At 47.5% G+C, this 19,645-nt stretch overlaps 1 long non-coding RNA gene across 1 annotated transcript; it reads right to left on the bottom strand.

Moving 5' to 3' along the window:
• Positions 1–12,046: 12,046 nt before the first annotated feature.
• LOC124518986 (uncharacterized) lies at positions 12,047–15,526 on the bottom strand. The gene is made up of 2 exons (XR_006963961.1): positions 14,897–15,526; positions 12,047–14,804 (listed from the first exon to the last, which is right to left on the bottom strand). It is a non-coding gene; the product is annotated as an uncharacterized LOC124518986 (long non-coding RNA).
• Between the last annotated feature and the right edge of the window lie 4,119 nt (positions 15,527–19,645).

Genomic DNA, 19,645 nt, shown 5'->3' with positions numbered 1-19,645 from the left:
GCAAAAATCCTCAACTAAATATTGGCAAGTTGAATCTCAAAAGTAAAAGAAACAACTCCATTAAACACAGGCAAAAGACGTGAACAGATACTTGACAAAAGAAGATATACCACCAACCAACCAGCATGTGAGAAAGTGTTCAACGTCATTAATCACCAAGGAAATGTAAACTAAAACCACGATGAGATACCACTACATACCCACCAAAATGGCTTAAAGTAAGATGACTAAAAATGCTAAATGTTGTAAGGATGCCAAGCAACCAGAACTCTCATAAATTATTAGCAGGTATAAAATAGTTCAAACACTTTAAAAAAAAGATCTGGCCAGTTTCTTATAAAATTAAACATATGTCTCTCCTATGCTTTAGTGATTCTACTCCTAAGTGTTTACCTAAAAGAAATGAAAACATATCTCCACAAAAGCCTCATACAAGAATATCCATAGCAGCTTTATTTATAATTGCTAAAAATGGGAAACAACCTAAATGTCCATCATCAAGAGAATGAGTGAACAAACTATGATATATGCATACAAATGGAATAAAATCAATAAGAAACTAATAATAAATGCAAAAAATGATGAATCTTTAGCTGAGTGACAAAAGCCTTACACAAAAAAGAATATGTGCTGTACAATTTTATGTATGTGAAGTTCCAGAATAGCTGCTGTTCTGGGAGTGGGGATAGAGATTTAGTGGGAAGAGGTATCTGGAACTCTTTATGGTAATGTAAATATCGCATATCTTGATGAGGGTTTGGGTTCCACATGGACATGCATTTGTCAAAACACATTGGTTGGTACATTTAAGATTTGTGCATTTTAGTTTTTGTAAATTCTACCTGGAAAAAAAAAAAGATCTACAAATAGTGAACTTTAGCTGATGATTTGCAGGCTAAAATGCTTATAGGCGAGGAATGCTGAGATCTGCAACTCTCTTAGAAATGTAACAAAGAGCCTAAATGTCCATCAACTGATGAATGGATAAAGAAGTTATAGCTTATATATACAATGGAATACTACTGGGCAATGAGAAAGAATGAAATCTGGCCTTTTGTAGCAATGCGGATGGAGCTGGAGAATGTTTTGCTAAGTGAAATAAGTCATACAGAGAAAGACAGATACCATATATTTTCACTCTTATGTGGATCCTGAGAAATTTAACAGAAGACCATGGGGGAGGGGAAGGGGGAAAAAAAAGTTAGAGAGGGAGGGAGGCAAACCATAAGAGACTCTTAAAAACTGAGAATAAACTGAGGGTTGATGGGGGTGGGAGGGAGGGGAAAGTGGGTGATGGGTATTGAGGAGGGCACCTGTTGGGATGAGCACTGAGTGTTGTATGGAAACCGTTTGACAATAAATTTCATATTAAAAAATGTATCAAAGATAAGATGGAGGGATGTTTGGATAGATATGTGATAAAGCAAATATAGCAAAATGGTAACAAGTGTAGAATCTAGATAAAGGCTATATGAGTGACCACTGTATAGTTCTTTCAACTTTTCTGGATTTTGAATTTTTTTACAGGTTGGGGGAAAAAAAGAGTAGAGGATAGAGTTAAGTGGGGGGAAAAAAGTGAAGAGGGGTCTTAGATTCATAGACAACCAAAGGAATATACGTGGGAACTTTGAGATATATTGAAATGTTTCGGGCACTGTTTCCAAACATGGATAATCATGAAAATATCACAGAGAGCCTTTAAAAATCGTACTGATGCATAGGGGCACTTGTACCCCAATGTTTATAGCAGCACTCTCAACAATAGCCAAATTATGGAAAGAGCCTAAATGTCCATCAACTGATGAATGGATAAAGAAATTGTGGTTTATATACACAATGGAGTACTACGTGGCAATGAGAAAGAATGAAATATGGCCCTTTGTAGCAACGTGGATGGAACTGGAGAGTGTGATGCTAAGTGAAATAAGCCATACAGAGAAAGACAGATACCATATGTTTTCACTCTTATGTGGATTCTGAGAAACTTAACAGAAACCCATGGGGGAGGGGAAGGAAAAAAAAAAAAAGAGGTTAGAGTGGGAGAGAGCCAAAGCATAAGAGACTCTTAAAAACTGAGAACAAACTGAGAGTTGATGAGGGGTGGGAGGGAGGGGAGGGTGGGTGATGGGTATTGAGGAGGACACATTTTTGGATGAGCACTGGGTGTTGTATGGAAACCAATTTGACAATAAATTTCATATATTGAAAAAAAATCAGAATTTCCCAGCTCCCCTCGTAGAATTCCTGATTTAGGACTAATCTGGGATGGACTGGGAAATATTTTTTAAAAACTCACTGGGTGATGCCCTGGTAACTATCCATGTTAGGAACCATTGGTCTAAGAGGCCATAGTTGCTTTTATCTGCAAGGAGTACTATGAAGGATACTACGTACAAGCAAAATCAATTACTATTTCCATTTTTGGTAATCTCTGTTCACCTGTTCACCTTGCACTTTGACAACAGCTTAACACTGAGCAATTAGCAACAACTGATTCCAGCTCATCATTAGTCCAGGTATAATGTAGTCAGATGTCAAATGTGGGCCCTCCTCATTCATCTGCTGAAAGGAGTGGTGGGCATGCTACTCTCAGTAATGATAAACTGGACTTCTGGGCAATTCTGAAGACACCGCAACAGGTGGATGATGTGAGTCTCCTCTTGTGGGATCTCGAGCCTGGAGAGGGATGATGTGGTAGGGACACCAGGGCGTCTTCTCCCTGCCCCCACACCTATGGCAAGCTAACTTTGACTTCTAGGTAGTTTCCCAACCTGGGGATCCTCCCCACCTCGTCTCCATTTATCGCAATGCTCCAAAGCCATCAAGGTCCCCCTTCCTACTAAGACTTCCCCAACTCCCACTGAGCAGAGTCTTACTGTATTGATAATCAGCACAATTCTTATTCTGCAGTATTCCTTTTTGTTGTTGTTGTTAATAAAACTGATTATTCTTTAACACCCATACTTTCTGTTTCTGTACTAGATATGGAAGGTGTGGCGAACATTTGCTATTTGTTCTGGCTTCCCTGAAGCCATGTTTGGGGAATCCCCCACCTCATGAATGAGTGTTTGTCTCCTACTAAAAACCAGAACCTTCCAGCCACTCTATTTTACAGCCTCCCTTGCAGCTAGGATGTGGGCATGTGGCACAGGACTCTTGCCCCTGGCTTTGAATTGAAACTCTTAGAATCCTAGGCCTTGCCATGGTGACAGTGGTGTCCTCACCAGCTTGTTCCTGTGGGGTTACCTGGTGGTGCTTCCTGTTCCCCAGCTTCTCACTGTTTCTACCCATTTTCTGAGCCAGGGTCCCAGCGCAGCCTCCCAGCTCTGATTTTTTTTTTTTTCCTAAGTTTCTTTTCTTCTTGAACCAGGCCAGAGTTTGTTTGTGTTGCTTGCAATTAGACAAGTAGATTTGATCTATATAAGCATTCAAGATACTGAAAACTTAAGAATTTCAGATTCAAGGTAAGACTCAGAATCTATACCTCACTTCAAGAATTTTCCTAGCTGTTTAGGCAGGCATGCTTACTTTTGAGATCTTTTGTGTGGTTCTCTCTTTCCAGAGGGTTTGTCTTAGCTCTCCATCCAGATTGCAAACCCTTGAGGAAGGGCTTGTTATGAATCCTCTTGTAGCCCAGTAAGAGGCTGGCCTGTAGTTTTACTCTGTAAATACTTGCTGATTGATTGAGACACTAATAAATCCCTGCGAGAATCCCTTCATATTTGGTTATCTCTTAGCTCATTGCCTGAGAGCTCACTTAAGCCTTTTCCAATTTCCTTCTAGTGTTTGGCTTAAAATTGTTCCCTCATAAAAAGTTTAGATTTTCTCTTAGCCATATTCAGATCTCTACCACAATGAGTGGTAGGCTCCTTCCCTGCATACCTCAAGGGCTCTGTCACCTTCCTTTAAGCTGAGAAAACTCAGGAAGCACACCAAGAATTGTTGACATGGCCTTTACCCCGGAAAACAAAAACCAAAAACTGCACACAGACGTTCTTTTTGGCCAAGCCACTGTCAAGGCACTCAAGGTCAACATCATGAACTTACCAGTATCGGCTCTTCCTTGGAAAAGGTACCTGCACTCATGTCTTCTTTCCTGAGTCACACCAGGGGGTCTCTGCCCAGCTGAGAACCTGAGAATCTGTGGATTTTAAACATCAACAAAACAACTTCTTCCTCTAGAAATATCCTGAGGAGCAGGGAGGTTGGTGTTAACTAAAGCTGCTGTCTCTTCCCCATTTTTTTTTTGCAAATATGGCCTGGATCTGTGACCTCATCGATCAACCTACCATCAGGGATAGAAGGAGTACTGACTATGTGCCAGGATGTGGCCCAAAGAAATAAAGAAGTCAAAGCCCTACCCTTAAGGGTGCCAGTTCAGTTCAACAAATATTTATAGACTGCCAACTTAGGCAAAAGGGTATAGGATCGTGTGCCAAAACCAGGGGTGCGTCTGGGCTTAGAGCTATGTGGTGGGTCTGCCAAATCTCTGCTACTAACGCAGGAGGCCCCAGGGTATGCCACAAGGCCCCCAGGGTGGAAGGGCCAGGGTGCCAGCATCCTGTGCCAAACAGCTGACCATGGTCAAGCCACTCACAGTGCTGATAAAGATGCAGATTCCTGGGCCCCACCTTCAGAGGCTCCAGTCTTGGGGGAGGAGACCAGGAATCTGCATTTTGATTAGTGCCACTGGTGGCTCTCACACAGGCGTTCCAAGGACCACACTTGGAGACCCTTTCATCTTCAGAGGCACCTGGGGTAAAAATTTCACCCAAACCTCCTAAGGCCACACTGTATCCGTAAGACAGAGGAAGTGATCACTCGTTTTAACTACAGCCACTAAAGAGTGGATACACCTGGTATTTCTACATGCTCCCCAACTGCAAGGGCAAAGTGCGTCTCCCACCACTTTGTGGCTAAAAGCTTCTATTAACTAACAGGGAGAGCAGTTTATTGCGTCTGGCATAATTCCAGTAGTTTCATCCTGCAGAAAATCTAGAGTTTTTGCCTTTGGAGTAGATGACTGCATTTAAGGCCCTCTCACCTGGTCCTGATAATAGCTACCGCAACTCAAGAGTCCTGAAGGACATAGAACTCAAGAAATCCACTTCAGCCTCATCAGAGGGGGCTCCATGGTGGAATCAGGCCATTGGTGGGGTTAAGATGAGCCCTGATGAAAAGGGACAGATCAGGAACTCCAGGCTGGGAAAGCAGCAGGAAGGAAGGTTTTCAGGCAGGAATGCCCCTCCTTCCCTGTGTGAAGACTCCAGCCTCAGGCAGCACAGGGGAGCCTCCTGGCTGTGTGGAGCGGGGAGGACAATAATGGGGGTCCTGAGCTAGATGAGCTAATCCCACAGCAGACTGCAGATGGAAGTAGGAGCCAAGGAGGAGGAGGATGGCACCTAAAAGTGCCCACATGCTGGGGTCTCGGATGCGGTGAGGCCCAGGCTCCCGTGAGGGCCAACCTGGGGAGGGGCAGTAGTGGGAGGTTCTCACCTGGAATCGTGGGCAGAGATTCAGGCAGGAGACTGTCAAGGTGGAGAGGGCTGAACCGAGAAATGGGGGGGGGGGCTTACCAAGTCACCGCCAAAGAGTACCAGTCAGATCTTAAACCATGAGACAGTGAGGGAGGGTGTCAGGACAAGCTGAGGTCAGTCCGTAGATTATCAGTGGAAAGCAGATCCTGGCTGGGAGGCATTCACAGTGAACAATTAGGAAGAGAAATGGGAAACTGAGGTGATAAAAAAATTGGAACGCTTCTCACCATAAGCTAGACAAATCCTCATGGACCACTATACAGTTTCTGAAGACGCCACATTTGAACTTCCCTTCCCCCTTGGCCCCTCCCCCATCTCCAAGCCAAAAGTTCACATTATTCCACAGGGCCTCCAATAAATGTCTGATGCTTTCCTAAATCAACTTGACTTCTTTTGTTCCTTGATAGACGGGAGGAACCAGCCTCATCTGGGGTGAGGGTGGAGGTTACAGGACCCTCGTGTCAAGGTCTGTAACCCCAAGCCCGGTCCTGTTTTCCATTAACAATATTAAAGCCAATGCATCTGAATGGGATCCTAAGAAATTATCTGAAGATTAATATCACAAGACTGATACTGAGCACAAAGCTCTGCAATGTATTTGTGCTCAGAGATGATGTTTGCTAATGTTTGGTTTTTATTTCCCTTGGAGCTGGTACACATCAGTGAGGCCTGGGGATAATGAATAACAGCATGGACAATAAATTTTAAAATAAACAAAATAAAAACTCAAAGAACGCTAATGGAGACCAGTGCTGGGATATGGCACGTGTTGCTAAGACTGTGATGATGAAACCTTAGTGAGCAGATTCTATTATCTGGCCCTTAGAAGCAGTAGGTGGCTGCCTCTTGATTGTATTAGTTCCTGAGTTATAAATTCTCAACACATCACATTACAAATGTGACAAACGGGGTGAGAACAGGAAGGCAAGGGAGGGCAGACTTGGGAAGAAGACGGGGTCTGCAGCAGAGGCTTTGGGCTTCCCACTAAAACCAGTCTCCCCTTCTTGCTGGGTGAGAGCTAGGCAATGTTGCCCCACTCTTGAAGGTAAGAGTGGCTAAAGACTGGCCAACTGACTTCCGGCCAATGGAGTGTGAGGAACGTTTGAGACAGCAGCACGCTTCCTTTATGTTCTTGTTCCCCTTCCACTTGCTCAAAGTCCTTGGGGGATGATGAGGCCACAACTAGAAGGAGCTTGGGTCACTGAATCACCCTGCAGCATAGAGCTACATGCTGACCTGGAATATCCACCCTGGAATGTTACATGATCTAGAGATACACTTCTAATGTATTTGAGTTGATGCATTTTGGGGTCTGGTTGTTATGGTGGTTTAGCCTGCCCTCACTAAAACAGGGCCAATTCAGCATACCCACCACAGGAATTCTGGAATGGGAAGGAGGCCACAGAAACTTTGCTTTCCATGAGAGCTCACTCCTAGGGTTTCTGGAGAATACATGTAGAGGACTCTGGAGCTGATGGTCAAGACCCGGGACATGAGAAATAAGACCGTTGGGGTGTCTGGGTGGCTCAGTTGGTTAAACGTCTGACTTGGGCTCAGGTCATGATCTCACGGTTCGTGAGTTCAAACCCTGCATCGGGCTCTGTGTTGACAGCTCAGAGCCTGGAGCCTGCTTTGGATTCTGTGGTTCCCTCTCTCTGCCCCTCCCCCACTCGCATTCTGTCTCTTTCTCTCTCAAAAATAAACAATAAAAAATGTAATTTAAAAAGAAATAAGACCCTCGAACAAGGCATGGAGTGTGGTGGGGGCTGACCCTTTCCAGAGGTGGGAGAGTCTCAGGGCTCTTCCTGGGCCATGCCTGAGACAATTGGAGGAGAGACTTTAAGTGTGATGGTCATTTCAAAATGCTCTCTGGAAATTAGGGCCCATTTCTTCAGTGGAAGGAACCAGAGGTTAGTCAAATAAACAAGCCAAAGAAATCCAACACTGCAGGCTTCCTCTGAGGGGCTTGGTCTGAATGCAAACCCAGGGAGGAGCTGATGGGTTACAGAGAAGTGCAGCTGTAGTGGCCCAAGGCACCAGAGACTCCTCTATGAATTGGTCCCTGAAAGGCACCAATGCAGAGATCCTTAGTGGGATCAGGAGCAGCTGGCCTCAACGAGGCCTCAAGGGACTGTGTGTAAAGGCCCCTGAGCGCAGCAGCAAGGGGCTTATCTAGGAACTTGTGAAAAAGGCCTGAGATGCGGGTACTCACGACTCCAGTGACACACCCTTGACACGCTCTTGAGGTTGAACTCAAGCCCTTGATTATCTCCTCCAAGACTCTATAACCCTAGGAAGTAAACAGCACATTTCAATACACGTTAAATCACTCTGTTAATGGCATTCCAACCATGCTCACGGGTACACATTTGTGAAGATTGACTCAGTGGAAAGACACTTCCAAACTGGAGGGAAAAAAACCACGATACTTTTCTCTGAAATGTTCATTCAATAAATATTTACTTAGGTGTTACAAAGAGAAATAAGGCCAGCCTCTTGCCCTGTGGAGCTAAGAAAGTATGAGTGTGATTTTCCAAAGCAGAGGTAGGTATGTCAAGAAGAGGAAGGAGCAATTCAATAAGAAAAGGAGCATTGAGGTAGAGAAAGAAATGAAATATATTAAAATTCAAGAATCTTGTAATGTGTGTACAGTGAGTTCGATTATATTCCAGAATGAGTCCACAATTTTACTTTTAAATTCTGTCGACATTCTAAACAATTTAGCTTGACATGAACGGCATCTTTGTGCACACTCAACAGGAACTGAATTTTAACTTGCATGCTTGTAAAAAGCCATACAATTACTTCCCTACCCCAGAGAAGGTGTGAACCAGGCCTTTCGCATGGAATTTCAGCCTGGTGGGTTTGAGAGCAGATATGTCCTGTGCACCCCCTCTTCCCCAAGTTGGGGGGGAGGTGATGGAGAGGCTAAGGGAGGGATGGGGACAGGAGGTGAGGCTAGACTGTTAGATCTTTGCACTCGGGAGGTCTCTTGCTCTTGTTGGGAGAGCTGCAAATCCCCAGGACAACTTAAGTGCTCACATTAAAACACAAAACATCCAAAGAAAAATTAAGCTTAAAATATTATTTGTAAAGCTCAACATACTCTTACCATGCAACCCAGCAATTGCACTCCTTGAAAACTTCGTACAAAAACCTGGCTGTGGATGTTTATGGCGACTTTATTCATAATTGCCCAAACCGGGAGGCAGCCAGGATGTCCTTCAACAGGTGAACGGATAAACTGTGGTATATCCAGCCGGTGGAATAGTATTTGGCAATGAAAAGAAATGAGCTACGTAGCCATAAAAAGATGTGAGGAAACTTACATGCATATTACTAAGTGAAAGAAGCCAGTCTGGAAAGGCTACATACATGCATAATTCCAACTATGTGACATTCTAGCAAAGGTAAAAACTATGGAGGCAGTAAAAAAATCAGTGGCTGCCAGGGGTTGGGGCAGGAGCTGGGCAGTGAGGAGTTAGAGAGGAGGGAGGGACGAGTAGACAGAGCACGGAGGAATTTTAGGGCAGTGGAACTAGTCTGTGGGATACTGTATAGGTGGACACATGTCTTTATACATTTGTCAGAACTCACAGAATGTACACCGAGAGTGAACCTTAGTGCGCACTGGGGACTGTAGTTAATAATGATCGGTTCATTGTGGGTGACAAATGTATTGTGCTAACGCAAGGTGCTGGGGACAGGGGGAGTATATGGGAACTCCGTACTTTCAGCTGATGTTATTCCATCCTCTGTGCTCGAATGTCACACCCCACAGTCTAAATCCAGTTAGCCTGAGTGGCCAATCCAGAATTGCCCTGGCAGCTTCAGAAGTCATTTGGACTAGCCTGTTTGTGCTAACGGGAGAGTTACCACTGGTCTTCGCCGACTGCTGGGAAAGCCAGGTCTGCTGCGTTCTGGAGTCTGGCTGATTCAGCTGCTCGCACTCTGGGCGTGGGTTATGCAGCCCTGTGGCCCTTGCCTCTGCTGGCCAGAGAGGAGGAAGGACAAGCAGGGCTGAGAAGGGAGGTGGGCCGGGCAGCTGGAAGCTCACAGGCTCCAGGGGCAGCAGGTCTGGGCTGGAGTCCCAGGTCTCCTCTTACTCATCCATGAAACGGGTAATAGTTGTACATACTTTATGTGGCTCTGGAGGGAACGAGTGAGATGTCAGTTATAAGACAATGACCACAGTGCCTGGCATGTTGAAAAAGCTTAATGAATGTTGTATTTATCACAACATTTATTAATACAATTTATTGTATTAATTTATTGATTAAATAAATTTTATTTATTTAATAAATATTTACTTATTTAATTATTTTCTTGATTTATTACATTTATTAATGAAATTTTTTATTAATAATGACACAAAACTAGAATGAAAAGTATAAGAAGAAGAAGAATTGTTACTATAACTCCTTTCTCATGGGTGTTTGGCAAGGAATAGCTACAAGGTGAGAACATGTATAAATACCTGCTCAGGATAGAAGCATAGTTTACAGACAGGAAATGGTAGCTCTATGATTACAATGTTATGTTATATTGTTCATAGTCATGACATAGCAAAGGATAGATACAGTTGCTCGAAAAACCCATGGTAAACTCTCCCTGGGAGTCCTATTCACAAAGGTTGCAATTCTAAAAAAAAAAAAAAAAAAAAAAAAGTCTGCTGATAAAACAGTTACCAGAAAATCCCATTTGGGTTTGCATTGTTATCCGGCTTTGATGGGCAACCATCACCTAGGCGACATTTCTAGAGTCGCTGCTCTGAGGTGCGGTCAGCTCCCTCCCTGGCCAGCTTCCACGCTCCTCCAGCAGGACCATTTTTTATGAGCTGACAGGAGAGGACCTCATAGACAAGCAGCCCATTCCATGGTGGGACTGCCGGGTCTGCAGGACATCGATGGCCACTTTTACTCCTCACAACGGGGGCCCAGCAGGCCATCAGAGCCCAGGCAGGGGGTCACAGGCCTCCAGCGTTGAGTGAGCAGCTATCCTGGCCCTTAGCAGGCATGGACTCCAGCGGGCTCTCCCTGGGGACAGACATGACCTCTAGACTCTGGCCAGCTGGGCCCAGTGTCCTTGATGTTTCTTCCTTTGTATTATTGGGGCACAGGAAGCAGACCTGGGGATGCCTGAGCTTCAACTCCTGCTGCGGGGGAGGGCTGCCTCCATGCTCCTAATGTCCTGGGAACTCCTTTTTAAAAACTGGTCCAAAACATGAGGAAAAGGGACTCTGGCCTCTGACACAGATCCTATGTAGTGGTACGTCTCTGGATTTTTTCCTTCCAAGACAGTGCGAGGGACCCCAGCGCGTGATAGGTTAGCCACACACTGGCTTGGCTTATACCATAAATATTTTTTTATGAATATAATTTATTGTCAGATTGGCTTACATACGACATGCAGTGCTCATCCCGGGACTGGACCACCAGCTATCTGGCTCTTTTGTTGCTGTAATAAAGATTCGCAAAGAGTGTTCATGGGGAAAAGAACTCCTGCCATGGGCACCACGGGGAGGCACCATGACTCACATTAGGCAGACAACATCCCAAGGTCCTGTCCCATCCCCAGCAGTCCCGTAAGGTTCTGGCGAGCAATGGAAGGCAGGAGGGCCTTAGTCAACCTGGGAGATGGCAAAGACCGGGCCTCTCCAGGGCCATCCCTCCTCCGAACGTCCCTCCACTGGGAACTACGTGACACGAGCAAAACTTAAAAGTAGTCAAAGTAGTGGCTAGTGCTTAGAGTGTTTACAGTGTGCCTGGAGCCATACCCACCTCTGCAGTAGAAATGAGCAGAGCTAATATTTAGCAGGTATAACCTGGTACTGGCTGGGGTTCACTTCATAGGTTGGCGCCAAAGCTAGCTATTAAATGTTGCATCACCCAGTGCTCTAGCACTGGTCTCCGTTGTACAGATTAGGAAACTGAGGTTGAGAGAGGTAGCAGATCAGACGGCTTGTCCATGCAGAGTCTGCGTGCAAAGCCAGGTTGTCTGACTCCAGACCTGGGCACTCAGGCTGTGCGTCCGTGGCATCCTGGACTCGCTCTCGGAGGAGTGGCCAGTGAGCACTATCCTGGCACAGAGGGCACGAGGCGAGAGCTGAACGGCCGTGCCCCAGAGCAAATGTTGGCGTGAGCGTGCTGTCCTCCTGCAGACACCAGCCTGTCGCACGCCTGCACCCCTGCAGGCTGGTAAGTCAGTGGGGTGTGGCTCGCTGTCCTCCAAGAGGCTGGGGACGGGGAGCTGGCTGGACTTCAGAGGCACCAGCTCTTCGACAAGAAAAGGCCATTAGACCTAAGGAGGAAACCAAGAGAAATGGGGCAAGAGGGATACCAGACGCAAGGCCTGTAATCTTGAAAAGAAAGTCAAGTTTTAGAATCATCTTCCCGGGTCGTGAAGCTGGGACGTACCTGACACATTCCTCTACCTGCTTATTAGGTTCAGAGTGGAAAATTAAAGGACACGCCAGACCTGACTGCTGTCTAAGCCCCGGATGTTTGTCATCACTGTTCTCTACTGCCCCCCTTTTAGGAATTTCAAAAACGGAGAGGGCGGGAGTTGGTCTGTGGCTTTCGTATAAATTTATTTTATACAGATAGATTTCCCCAGCACCTGCTACGCACCAGGAGCATCCATTCATTCATTCAGCTGATTTATTACGGGCTAAGCCAGGTGCTGGACCCTCACCAGCGAGGCAGGCAGTGGTCTCCACCTCCAGGATCTTACAGCACCTGGAGGCGCTGGAGGAAGGAGGAGTGCTGCCGGGGGCGGGTGGGGGAGGGGGGGCCGGGGCGGCAGGAAAACTGGTTCGTGTTGTTGAGAATTTCCTGTGAGCCAGACTCTGCTCCGTGCAAGGTGGTCATATCTCTGAATCCTCTCAACAGACTGTCGTTACCTCCATTTTATAACTGGGCAAATTAACATTTGGCAAAGTTAGGCAATTTGCCCCAAGCATCACGGCCAAGTACACACTGGAGCTGGGTTTTGAACTCAGATATCCGACTCCAAATCCTGTGCTTTTATTTGCCGCCTTATATTTCTTGCCTTGCGCTTGTATTATTATTAGCCCCAAACGTGCAGGGAGCCACTATCAGTCCCATGTAACTGATAGGGAAACTGAGGCTCGTAGGGGAAAGTGGCTTGCCCAGGGCCTCTCTGGTTGGAGCAGGGATCTGAGCCCAGGTTTTCTGGTGCCACATCCAGGGCGTGTTACTTCACAGAGCTCCTCTGGGATACAGTCCTGGGGCCGGGAACAAGGACGAGGGAGGTCCCCCTAGAGCCGGTTGGGCCCCATCCCAAGCACTGGTATAACATAGGTTGTGTGGATGAAGACTGTTTTGCTAATGTGTTTAGGGTGGGCATCCAAACATATCTTGAAGTGCTTCAGGAAGCTGGGTAGCTGGAAGGGGATGGCCTGAGGAGTGCAGGTGGGCGCCCAGAGAAGCACTCCACCAGAGAAGGTGACTTCTGATGTTTTCGTGCTCTTCTCTTGCACTTCATGTTCCAGGGCTGGACCCTGTGATTTTCACCGTTTCTGTGTGAGAAGAGAGAGGCTGCTGATTCACAGTGAAAGGAAATGGCATCAGTTCTGAAACTTCCTGTTTGTCTGGTATCTGCAAAGATATCTGTGTTATGCAAATATCCTCACTCCTGAAAAATGCAGGCATTTTTCACACACACACACACACACGCACGCATGCACACACACACGCACATGCACACACACCCTTGGCCTGGCCCTGTGCACTGGGTCTCCTCTGTACCTAGTAAATTGAAAAATGATTCCACTAACACGATAGCGGAGGTGCTGGGGGAATCTGCTGTAGGAAATTATGATCATTAAACTAGCAGCGTTTGCATTTGGTCAAATTGCTTAGCAGATGTCTCTTCCAGGTAAGTCCTTGCTCTGGCCCCTAGCCCAGGGCTGGTTTGCTTTCCGCCTGGCAGAGCCTGGGAGTCAGGGATCCCTTATGAGGGAAGCAGATGTGCGGAAAGCAGGCCCCATCCAGGCCTCAGGCTCCCGTCCAGCCCAGGAACGCCATCTCCTCGTGGCTTGGTTTTCCCTAAAGCAGCTCTTGGAATGTGCCACATCCCGCTCCCAAGCTCCACGTAAGTGGAGATAATGACGGATGTTGAATATTTTCTGTTGGTTCATTATGATCTTTGTGCAGGTCTTTTTTCTTTCAAGGTCAGTTCATGTCTGAGCCCAAGGCTGTGGTCTGCTGAGCTGGTCGGTGCTTCCAGAGAGTGATGACCTCTGGCAAGGGCCCGAGACCCAGCCTGCGCCACTGGCTGCTGGCTGCCTCTGCAAACTGAGGAGTTTTTTTTAAAAAGCTGAATGTAAGCTTCAATTTTAATAGGTGAAAGTGAAAATGACATGTGACTTCCAGAAAATTCTCACAGATTCAAAAGAATTGTTCTTTGTCATGAGTTGAATAGCATTCTTCAAACGGCTGAACGCTTTTCTCATATTCAGAGTTGCCTAAATTAGGGGAAATGGATATAAATTGCTGCAAGACAGAAATCTGGTTAGCCATAAATGAGTTTTTTTTTTTTTTTTTTTTTTTTTTTTTTTTACCCTTTACTCTCTTCCTGCCCCCATCCAAAAGCCCTCACCTGGGCAGTGGGAGGGTGGCCGTTCCTCCCTCTGTCTAGGAAGGGATGAGACTGAGGTTCCAGCAGGAGGGTCTATCACTTGGCCCAGATTCTAAGCCAGTGACTGCCTCACTTCAAAAGGGAGTGGCCCAGAGGCAGGAGCATGGACTGGTAGAGGTCAAACTGAGTGGACATCTTGGTTCTGCTACTCACCAGCTGTGTGACCTTGAGCAAGTTTCTTAACCTTGCCAATCCTCAGTCTCCTCACCTGTAGAATGAGGTTTTTGTGACGATGACAGGAGACATATGTATGTAAAATGGTTGGGTCCAGGACCTGGAGGCCTGAAGGTCAATAAGGGAGGGGTCATGGTGACCACACCAGTCTTCGATAGAGCCTCAGTCACTGCAACAGGTCACATGGGATCTGTCTTTGAAGGAGAGGGTTCCCCAGAGACTGCTCTTGCTTTGGGGATGTCTGTGAGGAAAAGGATGGGAGGAATAGCAAACATTTTTGTGAGAAAGTTTCTCTCCGCCCCTTGAGAGGGGTCCAAGGTCAATTTCTACACTTCTCTGTGAACTTGACCTGTTGTCTCTTTGCTGGCTCAGGCTCTGAGGAAATGAGAGATCAGCCTTGTGCTTTTGCAGTCCTGCAGTGGTGATCTGAGTCTGTAGAGAAATGGAAACAAATGTTCTGATGTATAACCCATGTGAAGCAACTAAAGACAGAGATTGAGCACATGTAGCCACTGAGCACTTACTGGGCTCCTACTGAATGCCTGGTGCAATGTCAGATATGGAGATTTGTCATACTGGAATAATAGCTGGCATGTGTGGAGTCTCTACTGAGCACAAGACACCAGGCTGGGTTCTTTGCAAAGAGCGTTCCATTTAATTCTTCCAGGAACCTCTCAAGTGGGCATGAGTAGCCTCTTTATCAACGAGGCACAGAGAAGTTCCTTGCCCAAGGTCACACAGTAGCGGGTGGGACCGGAATGCACCTTCGGTCTGCTCTCACCACCACCACTCTGTGGGCATGTAAAACGTACCCTTTAGCCTATAGGAATTAAAAAGCCAGCGGATGACACACAACAGCCCCAAATGCCGAAATAAGGATGCAGATGATAAAGAACCCAGAAAAGAAACACAAAGAAGGCAAGGCAGCCAGGGGTGACTTCATGGAGGAGGCAGAGTGGGAATGGGTTCAGAGTATGTCTGGGGAATGGGAAGGTGGGGACAGGAGGGCAAGTGGGGGACACTGAGAAGGTGCAAACCTCGAAGAGACCAGACATGGTTTGGTGGCCCATGGGCTCGTCAGGGGCCACTCTTGGTAGCCTTGGAAGTGGGGACAGAGCCCTTGGAGAAGGGTGCTGGACTGGACTTTGGGTGTCTGTCACCTGCTGGGTTCAGGATTCTGGGGAGCCTGATCCTCCTCCTCCTTCCAACTCTATGGATAGGGTTTGACGCGGGTGTCTGCGGGGCCAATCATTATCTGGGGAGCTTCAGAGCTTCTGCTAGTTAATTACTTGCATCTCACCCCTGTGGACACTTTAGTCAGCTGAGCCAGGTAGGTCAGGTTGGAGCAGTGGGTGCTGCAGAGGAGAGAGGGGGTGGGAAAGGGCAGGTCTGTTCCCCTCCCATCCCGACGCACCCCAGCAGGGCTTGAGCACAAGTTTCCCAGAGGCGGGGGTGGGCACACCCCTTGCTCTTCGTGTAACCGGCAAGCCCCAGGCTCCCCAAGGACTCGGCAGGGGTCAAGGCCCAACTGGGCGGGGCTTCCCAGGTGGCACACCCTTGCAGCCACGCTGAGACTCTCTGCAAGCTGCTTCAGGGCTCCAGAGGTCCACGATGGGGCAGAGTTGGAGAGGGGGACGCTTGACTTGCCCCCTACTCCTTCGTCCTCCCATCTGCCCCAACTCAAGCCGCGGAGACCATGGCTCCAGAGCCCAGGTGTGCAAGTCCAAGTCTTCTCTGCTCCACCTCCCAAGCGGCTCCCCACCGCCCCCTCTCCTCCAGCGCCCCGTCCCCCTGATCTCCCTGCCTCGGCCACTGCAGTGGCCTTCTACCTTGTCCCCCTCCCCTCTTCCACACTCAGTTCTTTCCAAGCCATTCTGCCTCAAATAGCCAGAGGACTAGTGATAAAACATAAATCACCTTCTCTCGTGCTTCATCAGCTTCCTGGTCAGCAGGGCACAAGGGGCCCTCCCCGACTGCCCGGTTCTTGTGCTAGCTTTTCACTCATTCATTCACTCAACACACATTCACTGAAGGCCGATCGCATATATTTGGAGACACTGGTGACAGAGGCCAAACAGACAAAACCCCCGGATCTTGTGGAACAAAGTGTTAAAGTGTTAGTGGAGAAAACAGAGTGAGGCCAGGAACTGGGGAGAGCAGAGGACGGGGGTGGGCATCGGGGAAGGCAGCATTTGAGAAGGTGACATTTGAACAAAGACCTGAAGGAAGCGAGGGAGTGAGTCATGGGGATTGTAGGGGAAAACTTGTTCCTGGCAGAAAGCACAGCAGCTGTGCCCTGAAGTGGGAACACGCCTGGCTGTTTGGGGGTATTTTCAAGGAACACCCTATCACCTGCTGGTCCGCTGGGTTTCTTCTCTAACACAGCTTCTCCGCAATTTGTAATTTATGTGTTCGGGATCATTGTGTGTCCTCTGCAACAAGCTGCCAGCTCTCCAGGATAACGATGTATCTCACTGATGCCTGAATCGCTGGTGTCTACCACAGGGCTTGGGTGCTTGAAGGTGCTCAGCCGATGTGTGTCAAAGGAGGCAATGTAGCAGACAGCTGGCATACAGCCAAGGGCACGTGTGAGGGGGTCCCTGTGGAGCTTCTGGGAAATGACTGGGGCCACCCCGAAGGGAGTGAAGGTCTACTTAAGGTGGAGGGTGTGTGTGTGACGGGGGTGGGGGTGAGTCATGTGACCTGGGCGTCCGTGCGACCCTACTGTGCATACAGGCCAGTGACCTTTGGGATTCCCAGCTGCTATGCTAGTTCATGGAAGGAAAGAGAAGGGATGCCTTCGTCTTATTAGCTCCCATACCTCATTTTAAGTGGTTCTCTCCCCCCTCTTCCTGCTGTTCATCTCCCCAGGGCTGGGATACAGCCTTCTAACAGAGGAGATGAGACGGACTCTGCTCACAGGTGCGGGTCTCATGCCGACGGCTCTCCCATCTGTGGCCGTGGGGGCCCTTCTTCTGGCTTGTACATACACATCGCTCCTGCTCTCCCAGCAGGTGGTGTGGAAGACTTGAGAAGCAAATTCTACCTTTAACAAGAATTTCTTGCAGACACTGGAGAGACCCTGATTCTGTTTTACTATGACTGGCTTGCTCTGGTTGTTGGAATGTTAAATACTGATAAAGAGGGGAAGATAAAATCTTGCTGCCCCCCAGGGCCCGGAATTTCCCCATTCTTAAGCCCAGTCTTCCTTGTCTGAGAGAGAGAGAGACTGCCAGTAGCCTATTCTAGACCCAATTTCCCCTTCTGCCCTACCAAACGACCTAATTTGGAGAGGGGCAGCAACATAGCCAGATAAAAGTCTACATTTCCCTGTGCTCTTGAAACTAGGGATGGCCGATGAGGTATAAATGGAAGGAGTTGGATGGGGTTTCCTAAAAGCTCTTTATAGGGAGCTGGGAAATGTGCTCTTGATTCTCCCTTCCCCTGCTTCCTCTCCCTGGAACACTAATAGGATTGCTGGTGCTCCAGCAACCATACTGGGCCACGAAACAACCTTGAATAAGGAAGCCACACTCTAAAACACTGACTCTCTGTCCTTAATAGTGAGAAAGGAGAAAGCAGATCCTGACATCTGGAAACTGGCCTGACACTTTCAGCTAGGCATTAGTCTTGTTTGAAGCTGGCCTAGATGTTTTCTCATTGAACATAAACAATCTCACAGAATGCCATCAGTCAAGGTCACTCTGCAATTGCGATGAGGTGAGTCAAAACAGACTGCCTCGTAATTTTATTTAAGCACAGACAAAAACCACCACAAAATACTAAACACCTTCTACTCCTTGCTAATATGAGTGATGGCTGCTTCTTTACCAATTACACATGTAACTTGTATCTGGTCTACCTTCTTTATAGGTAAGAGTTATGAAGATATTCAGTCATAGAATTGTCCCATTTCCTGAGAGCATCCACTCCAGAACAAATGCCTGATTTCTTGGGCTCTCCTTAAATTCACCTAACCAAAGCCCAAGCCCTGCCAGTCCTATCAAACCCCTTTTTATTTATTTACTTAAAAAAAATTTTTTTAATGTTTATTTATTTTTGAGACAGAGAGAGACAGAGCATGAATGGGGGAGGGTCAAAGAGAGAGGGAGACACAGAATCGGAAGCAGGCTCCAGGCTCTGAGCCGTCAGCCCAGAGCCTGACGCGGGGCTCGAACTCACGGACCGCGAGATCGTGACCTGAGCTGAAGTCGGACGCTTAACTGACTGAACCACCCAGGTGCCCCTCAAACCCCTTTTTAACTGAGATGGTCCACAGTTACCCAAGGTGTGCGGTCTCCCTCGCTGCAGTGAGTATAGGCCAACTTGTTCAATTACAGGTATTTGAATAAGTCACTTGGGGATTGATTATAAGGCAGGCTGTGGTTCAGCGGGTCTGGAACAGACCCCTTTCTGTATTTCGAACAAGTTCCCAGCGATGCTGACACTGTTGGGCACCAGGCCACACTCTGAGTAGCAAGGCAGTCAAGGATGATGGATTCAAATGCCAGAAGTGCCTGAGTTTGACCACAGGGCCCCCATGTGAACCCTGGACTGTTTTCTGGAGAAAATATGGCAGGATTTGAATTAACTCACTGCTATCTGGTTCCCTATTACCAGCAACCTGACCTAAACACATTATCCTCCTCCTTAGACAGATATGTGGTTCTGGCTGCAGGAGCCATTGAGGAAGCCTTGCAGTGGCCAGGTATGTGCAGGTCTCAATGAGGCTTGGGCGATTATTGACCAAACTTGCTGCCTTTGAGGTGAGATTATAAGCAACAAGAGAAACCAAGTCATTCCACTTAGTGGACTGGTTGAAAATCCTCCAATAGTCCTAGACTGGTTCCAGGTCCGGCTCTCGGCCTGGAGGACCAGAGATCTGGGAGGTTCTAAATCGTCTTTTCAGCTCAAGTGGTCTGCACCTGGCCCACCTCACCACCCCCCCCCCAGCTCCATTTCTCACCATCCCACACCTGCCAGCACCTGGATGTCTCATGCTTCCTTGCCTTCACTGTTCCTCATGCTGAGGATGCCTTTCCCACGCTCCTTCACCTGGCCAGCTGCTAAATCCTACTCGGCTCAGCCTCCCCGTCCCTAACACTGGCTGAGTGCCCCTACTCTGGACTCCCAGGGAACACCGCCTTCCTCTACCCTGCTGCTTCTCAGCTTACAAGCATTTATTTATTTTATGTTCACCTCCCCATTATCCATTAGCTCCTAGAGGATGGGAACCATGTTGTATTTATTTTTGTAGCCCCTGACACAGTCCC

The sequence above is a fragment of the Lynx rufus genome, unplaced genomic scaffold (genome assembly GCF_022079265.1).
Source record: "Lynx rufus isolate CCGP_SWC_20201006 ecotype Redwood Valley unplaced genomic scaffold, mLynRuf1.p SCAF_26, whole genome shotgun sequence".
Classification (NCBI taxonomy): domain Eukaryota; kingdom Metazoa; phylum Chordata; class Mammalia; order Carnivora; family Felidae; genus Lynx; species Lynx rufus.
Note: the sequence above shows the minus strand (reverse complement) of the source record. Positions and strands in the feature narration are given on the sequence as shown.